The following is an 8,148-nucleotide window of genomic DNA, read 5'->3' as shown; positions in this document are numbered from 1 at the left end:
CCTGATTTCTTCCTGGATATTCTTGAATACATATATTCATAAAATATGAGGTCAGCAGTTATTATACAGTTGAGCGTATGGTACAAATTTAAAGAACAGCTTGTAAGTCTGATTTTTTTTTTTCCCCCAAATACGAGAGCTGGCGTAATAAGAAGTACTGACTCTTTATTTTACCTTACTCTGAGATGCAAATGTGGTGTTGTGATAGTTTTTTCACTGAAAAAGGATTGACCCAGGCATAGTCTTATTCTTTAACAATCCTCTTAATAACTTCTGGTTCTCAAGATAAGGCAGTCAAGTCAGAATCTATTAATGTTTAAAATTTCTATTGACAAAGTAAAAGATGATTTTTTTAACAATCAACTTTGAAGAAATTAAGTTATCTTTGATAGAAAGGAAGAATTCACTTATACAGAAGTAATACTTTCAGTATATTAATTAACTAAATGTTGCTCTCAGGGTGCAAAACTAATCATTTTTGTACTTTCCATTATGTGATTAATGCAAAATGCAGGTATGCACTCATCATTCAGATTGTAATTTGCATTACGGTTGGTAAAAATCTAATTAAAGTTAAAATAAAACAGATTACAGTCATATAATCCACAATTTAATTCTTTAATTTAAAGCTGTTTTATGCGAACAAGAATTCAATTGTGGGTTTGTGGGGTTTTTTTAGTGTGAAAAATATTAAGGACCTTTCTGCTTTATAGCAAAAATAATAATTTTTTTTTAATTATTTTATTATGGGATATGGGAGATGAACTTCTGAAAAACAGGGTTTTTGCGTGTAATCCTATAATTCTTCAGAAAAAAAGTCACAATATTGACTCAATGAGAGTAGTCGTGTGTCATATTTTTATTATTTTCAAAAAATAATATTGTGGGTTTTTTTACTTGATTTGGTTACTTAGCGTGGTCAAGTGCCTTATGGTAAGAGAAAACATGGACAGAAGCAGTAATTGACATACGAATCAGTGGAAGAAAGAGAAACCTGCCAAGGCTGCAGGATCAAGGTGAACATTGAAAATGTAGTGAACATGAGGGAGAAAAAGCTAAAATACTTCTGAATTTACCTAAAAAAAGCATGAGAAATTAAAACGGTAGAGGAGTCTTGAACGGAGTAGAAAATTGAAATGAGCAAGGGAATCACTGCAGAGTGTTGAATAACAAAGCTGTAAAATTTTACCGGACAAGAAAGGAAACCTGTACTTTTATGACAGCCTAGAACTTGTTATTCACTCAGATAAAACAGAAGTATGTGCATGAGTCCTGTGGTTTGAGGATAGTTACAGTAATGAGCTCATATTTTTTTCCTATTGATGAACAGATTAAAGAATGGCTTCTTCTAGTTTATTTGCATAGATTTCCTTCCCAGAAATCCTCCAGATCACACTTTGGAAAACTGCTCAGACTGCACAGGATCTCTGATTTGGGAAAGTGTAGGCAGAAATGAGAATGACAGACAGGTGAAAGAATATTCTTTTATAGCGTCATTCTAGTCATAACTTTAAATTCTCTTGAACATCTCTCTACATAAATTTCAGAAGACTTTTAGTGATGTAGGCTGTAGATATTCAGAACATGATAAAACAGCATTTTCCCTAAGGCCTAAAGAAAGATGAAGCAAGCAAGAAATTTCTATATTTTTATATATTTATAAATATTTTTATATATTTTTTTCTGAACTGTTTATTTTTCCAATTGATTTAATCTCACTGATGACCTGAGAAATCCAGTATTTACCCGGCTCCAATAAAAAACAGGGAGCAGATGTATGAGAAGATAAGGGTAGTTCTTTCTATTCTATGTGTAGTCTACTTGTTCAGAATATTAAGAGCTTCCACTGGAAAAAAAAACAACCCTACTCTTGGTAAGAACATTTTTAACCTCTGAATTTACAAAAATATCAGGTAGGTATTTTGCCAATGACAATGTGTAAAGCCAAAGCAAATTAATCCTGATCTTTATTTGGATACATTTACATGTACCTTTGAGACATCTGTTTCTGTTATGATAACATAGAAAAGTTGCATAAAGCATAAGGAAACACTTCTACGTAAAACATCACACCATTTTTATGCATCAATTCCACTTGCAATCATTTGTACACAGGAAATTTCAGAGTGATACCTCACATTTATGAGGTGTGCCTTATTTCTATGTATGTGTAGTAGAATATCAGCATTTGAAAGTGAGTAAGTTTTAAAATGTCTTTCAAGCGATATACAGAGTTCTAAGATCTTTGATACACAAATTAGTGTCTTTGGAGCCAATGGCAATTCAAATGGGAATGTGATTGTAAAATGCCATTCCAAAAGCTTGACATTGAACTAGGCCTACACATATTTCAATAACCACTACCAAAACTGGAATCAGCTACAAGACCGTGAAAGAGAACAGCCAGGAAATCATAAAGCCACATGACATTGATGGGAAATACCTTCCAGATTTGTCATCTGGTTTCATTGTTGAAGGAGATAAGGAAAGATCCCTTTTCAGAAGCAAAAAGCATAAATCACTGTAGGGTTGAAGTCATACAATAATGACACACATCAGTTTATTTAGTATGTCATTTGTAAAATTAACTACCTTTAAACTTTATAAAACCAATTCTGCATTTTTAGGAAAGCTGCTGTCTTCATTTGCTTAGTGCAGAATATGTATTGGCACACAACATAGCAGAAACATGCACAGCTTCTTTTATTTATTTGTTTTATTCATTAACGAAAAATGAGGGTGGAAGGGAAGAATTTCAGTGTCCTACCCTTCATTATTATTGCTATCATTATTGCTGTTATTAAAATCCCTTGCAATAGATTTTTGATTACGTAAAATCAGATCATGAACCACAAAAAACCCTTGTAACAAAAGTTATGTATATATAAAATATATAATTTATATATATTTGTAGTTGATATATACACATATATATGGTTTGTATATATATACACATTTCCTAGAAATATTTGATTCACATATGTCTTAAAGAATGAAAAAGAAAAAAAATATTACTCTTTTCAAAACCAAAGTATATAAATTATACATTAATTGCTAGAATGAGTTTTTCAAGTCAAGCTTGGTAGAGGGAGTATTTTTTATTCTCGTAAAATGTTGATACTAAATCTTTTTTATTTCTTCAGAAATCATTCAATTATCTATGTAACCTCAAACAAACATAAAATGAGTAAACATAAAGGTAAGAAAACACAGACAATATAAATTTTTTGACAAATTTTAAAATACTTCTTTTCCTGAAACAATTGCTTTATGTTTATAATATAGATGAAGTATATATGTTTCAGTCAGAATTATTATGAAATTATATACAGATACATGTATCTACTGTGCAAAGATTTGAAATTCTTCAAAATTACTCTCTGTTCCTTATATTTTTCTTCATGAACTCTTTCCTGTTCTCCACATGTCTAATTTATGCTATTTAAAATAGTTGGTTGTACTCAAGCTGTTTTCATTTCCCTCACCTTTTTTACTGTGAGGTATATGAAATACCTAAGTTGTCCAAGTTTTGGCTAGAAATTCTGAAGGAGTTTTTAGGCTGGGTCACTGTTAATACAATCTAACAGTTTTATTCTAGAAAGCACTATTACATGCTTAGGAGATAAACATGCTCAAGTAAATCTTATTTTAAGGTTAGTCCTAGTTTAGAAAGCTTGTTTTTGTGGCAATTTGGGAAGCTGCACAATTTTAGCCCTCTGATGCATGTTTGAATTCTGATTTCATTGCTGATGCATACTTGTAAGAATTGTTCTGAAGACCCTGAGGACCAAGAAGATGTCTAAGTAGATTAAAAAGTGTAAAAGAGAAAATCTGATAAAAACAAAAAAGGACTGGTGGGAAGTTCTTAGCATTGCCCCCTTCCTGTCACAACAGCTACCTCTAGCCAAAGCCAACAGCACCTTGAAGGTGACATTCTAAATGTGTTAATCTTGACAGCTGCCTCAATAAATAATGTATAATGATTAAAATACATAAAATGTATTCATTTACAAATATGATGATGATAACTTTTGCAAACATGAGTAAAGTCATAGAAAAATTAGCATAGCAAAATATGTCTATTTGAATCACATTCTAATTTCTTTTCAGTGACCATGGCAATATTACAGTTAATACTTGTCAATCACAATAATTAAACTGAACATTTCATATGAAATGTAATAACATCTCCTAACATTTAACAGTAATAATAATAACAACAATAAGATTTTTATTGACATTTTATTATTCCTATCATTTGCTACAAACAATAATAAGGATTGAAGAAAAGCCACTGAAGATTGGCTAATATGAAAGAACATAAGAGAAACAGAAATTTTTTAAATTCTAAATTGTTTTTTTTTTCAGCTGACAATTAGCACAAAATATATGTCAATTAGAGGTGAATGAAACTTTTAGCTATACATAGACCTGAAACACTTTTAGAGATATTTTATTTTTTTGGCAAACGTGAAAGAAAACATCCTTATTTTGTCCATTTTTCATAATGATGCAGATTTACTAATTTACACTTGACAAATCTTTTATAAATATGAATAAATGTTATATTTTTAAAAAATTCCCCAAATTACTATCAGTTGCAAGGAAGAGGATAGGGAGTAGTTAAAATAAAAATATTTATAAAAATATTTTAATGATGCTCTCTTTTAAAGATGGATAGTGATTAACAACCATGGGAAATAAATTTTCTTCCTAAATTTAGCCAACTAAGAGTTAGGTACCTAATCTAAGCTAGATGTCTATAAAGTCTATGACTAATTCATAAATTCTAGATGCTTATTAATCCTGTATGTTACATATCCATCTTAACATGTGATAAATTTCCTCTGGAAAGTTAAATGAAATTAATTCTGTCCCAACTATTTTAAGATACATAAATATTGACGCAATATAAATTGAAATAAGAGCTGTTAAGGGAAACAGACTTTGATTCTATATAGCTTGAATTCCACCATTCTTCACTCAGCTTGACTAAATTTTGTTTAGACATGCTGTGTGGGATTCATCTGACCACATGTAGACATCTACAATAGCTGTCTAAGACAGTTCAGTCCAATTGCCTTGGAAACATTTACTACTTTCCATTCTACCACAAAAGCCTGTCTTAGACTGAGATATCTAATTTTCAGGCATAAAAACTTTCATGAAATAAATCTTATCAAAGATGTTGAAGAACATAATAAATATATATTAAAAAAGACATTGGAAGGAATTGCCCAGTACTTCCCTGGATTTTAACATTTAATCAGACTTCACAAATAGTTGTGACAGTAAAACATTCACATCTCACATGTCAAGAGATTGACACAATTCTAAAAAATCTTGTATGAGGTAGTTTTGATATTCCTTCCTGATTGGCTTGAAATGGTTGTTCATGTCTGTAAAATTAACATATCAATAAAAGCACCAGTTAGAAGCATACAAAATAGTTAATTGCATCAGAGAGTTCAGAAGAGACAGATTCAGATCCCAGAGATGTAAATCCTGAGATCACTGTTGGTATGAAATGCTCTTTTATTCTTCTTGTGTATTGCTGTGGCATATCCTTCAGGTGAAGAACATCTCAGTTTGTCCTCACTGAGATGTTTAAAGTCACTGAGATGCCCATCACCCCTTTGATCACTGAGGAAGGATGTAGCTGAACAGTAGGACTTAGTCTCGAAGTCAGCTGTCAAGTGATCCCTAGAATTCTGAAGAGAATAGTTAAAAGGAAAGCTTTATATTGAGCATATGAAATTTGCTTCCCATTCTATAATTCAGTTTTTACTTTTATTATGGATAGTAATGGAATAATGGATTTGATCTAAAATAGAAGTGCTGTGATTTATTTTCTCCTTAATAACGAGACACTTATTATGACCCAGAATTTGTGTTTCAACAATTATTTAACTGCCTGTACATAAACAAGAATGCTAAACCAAAATAAATGGAAATTCCTATTTAAGTGTTTAAATACATCTATCTGTTAGGAAGATTCTCATGACTGGAATATTAAAATCAGGAATGTTATTCCTAGCATTTGCAGGTAAAACTGAATTGGGACAAGGGGAGTGAGAGTGCACTTTGTCAAGGAGGGCTTTGCTATTTGGGGTCCATTAGTACTATGTATGTCAGTAAGTTCCCAAAACATATTAGAGAACAGATTGATCAGTTCCTGAAACAGTAGTTTATAGTATCTGAGCAAAATAAAACATGTGGTGCTTAAATCTGTGATGTGCTATGAGACTCAAATTGCAAATAAAAAAAAATCTACAGAATTTCTAAGTTGCAGAAAACATTTTCTTCCTCTGAAAGCCCTTCATCCAATATGGGAGAACACAGTGACAGATCTCACTTGACAGTTAAGTGTTTGGTAAAAGGAAAAGACCAGCTATTACAAAAGTGAACATTAAGAATTTGAAAACTATGAAATAAATTATTTGAGAATAAAAAAGTATGAGCAGAAATGTATGAACAATTATTGGTAAATACTTAAGACATTTCCAAGCTAATCGATACCTAGAATTGTAAACTTTAGTGTAAAAATAAATAGTGAAAACATACAAGCACAAAATCCATACTTTCTATGAAGCAAATAGAAAGAAGTTATAAAATATAAATGACACCTCTTTCCCCCGATATAGAGACCTTTAGCATATATAGACAGAAAAACAAGAAGGTTTTATAAATAAATAATAAACCAGAGGTTAGAAGAGGGTGCAGACAGAGAAAGGAGTAAGAAAACACAATAAGAATTTGTCAGAACAATGTTGCATTATTTAATTTAATATAATGATAATTGTATAATTATATATATTACAATAATTTAAAATAATAAAGATATTTCTGAAAAGCATAAATATTAAAATAAATTTATTTTAATTATTATTTATTACAGTGTGAAGGGTTGAACTTGGCTGGCTGACAGACCCCAACCCAGCTGCTCTCTCACTCCCCCTCCTCAAGAGCGGGGTGGGGGGAAATAAGATGAAAAAGCTTGTGGGTCAAAATAAAGGAGGGTGATCACTTACCAATTACCATCACGGGCAAAACAGACTAAACTTGTGGAAAATTAGTTTAATTTATTGCCTGTTAGAAAAAGAGTTAGATGGTGAGAAACAAAGCCAAAAATAAAAGCACCCTCCTTTCTTCCCAGGCTCAACTTCACTCCTTGCTTCCTGACTCCTCTGCCTCCCCACCCTTGCCCCCCGCAGCACAAGAGAGGATGGAGAATGGGTGGTTGTGGTCAGTCCATAAAGCATCTCTCTGCTGCTCCTTCCTCCTCACACTTGTGGCTCCGTTGCAGAGCTAGCTGGAATCAGCTGTATCTCTTCTGGCAGCCCCTGCCACCTTATCATAGAGGCCACCCCTGCAGTTCCCCAACACCCAGAACCTTGCCACATAAAACCAGTACATAGTCAAAGGTGGCAGTATCATAACAGGGACGAATGGTTGTGAAAAAGTAGAGGGCAGCCTCAAGTTTACTGTTTGGAACTTGAACACACAGGACTGTGTCCAGTAACATCAATTTAGCAAATGTTAAAAACTTCTTTCTTTTTTTTTTAACAAATAATACATCCATATTTAGCTATACAGTTGGCAGTTCGGACATATGTGTGATGAGTGTACCATGCAATTTATTACGGTTTTCTGTGAGCGAACCAACTTACTGCTACTATTGCATTACTACTACAATTGCTATTAGTATTGCATATATCCTGAGTCTTAAAAGAAAATGGTAGTTGGCAGGTTAAATAATGACTTAACTTGATTGAAAAGGAAAGGGTGCCAATTGCCTCTCACCATGCCATTTCCATCACTCATGGTGTCTCCTTCACTTGAAAATAGGTAGTTGCACAGAAAAACACAAACTGGACATATCAGGCCACTTACCTTTCATCTTACATCACCCTCAGTAAGTTTGCAGACGACACCAAGCTGGGCGGGAGTGTTGATCTGCTGGAGGGTAGGAAGGCTCTGCAGAGGGACCTGGACAGGCTGGATCAATGGGCCCAGGCCAATTGCATGAGGTTCAACAAGGCCAAGTGCTGAGTCCTGCACTTCGGCCACAACAACCCCATGCAGCGCTACAGGCTTGGGGAAGAGTGGCTGGAAAGCTGCCTGTCGGAAAAGGACCTGGGGGTGTTG

Source organism: Aptenodytes forsteri, unplaced genomic scaffold, assembly GCF_000699145.1.
Source record: "Aptenodytes forsteri isolate BGI_AS27 unplaced genomic scaffold, ASM69914v1 Scaffold32, whole genome shotgun sequence".
Lineage (NCBI taxonomy): Eukaryota > Metazoa > Chordata > Aves > Sphenisciformes > Spheniscidae > Aptenodytes > Aptenodytes forsteri.
Note: the sequence above shows the minus strand (reverse complement) of the source record.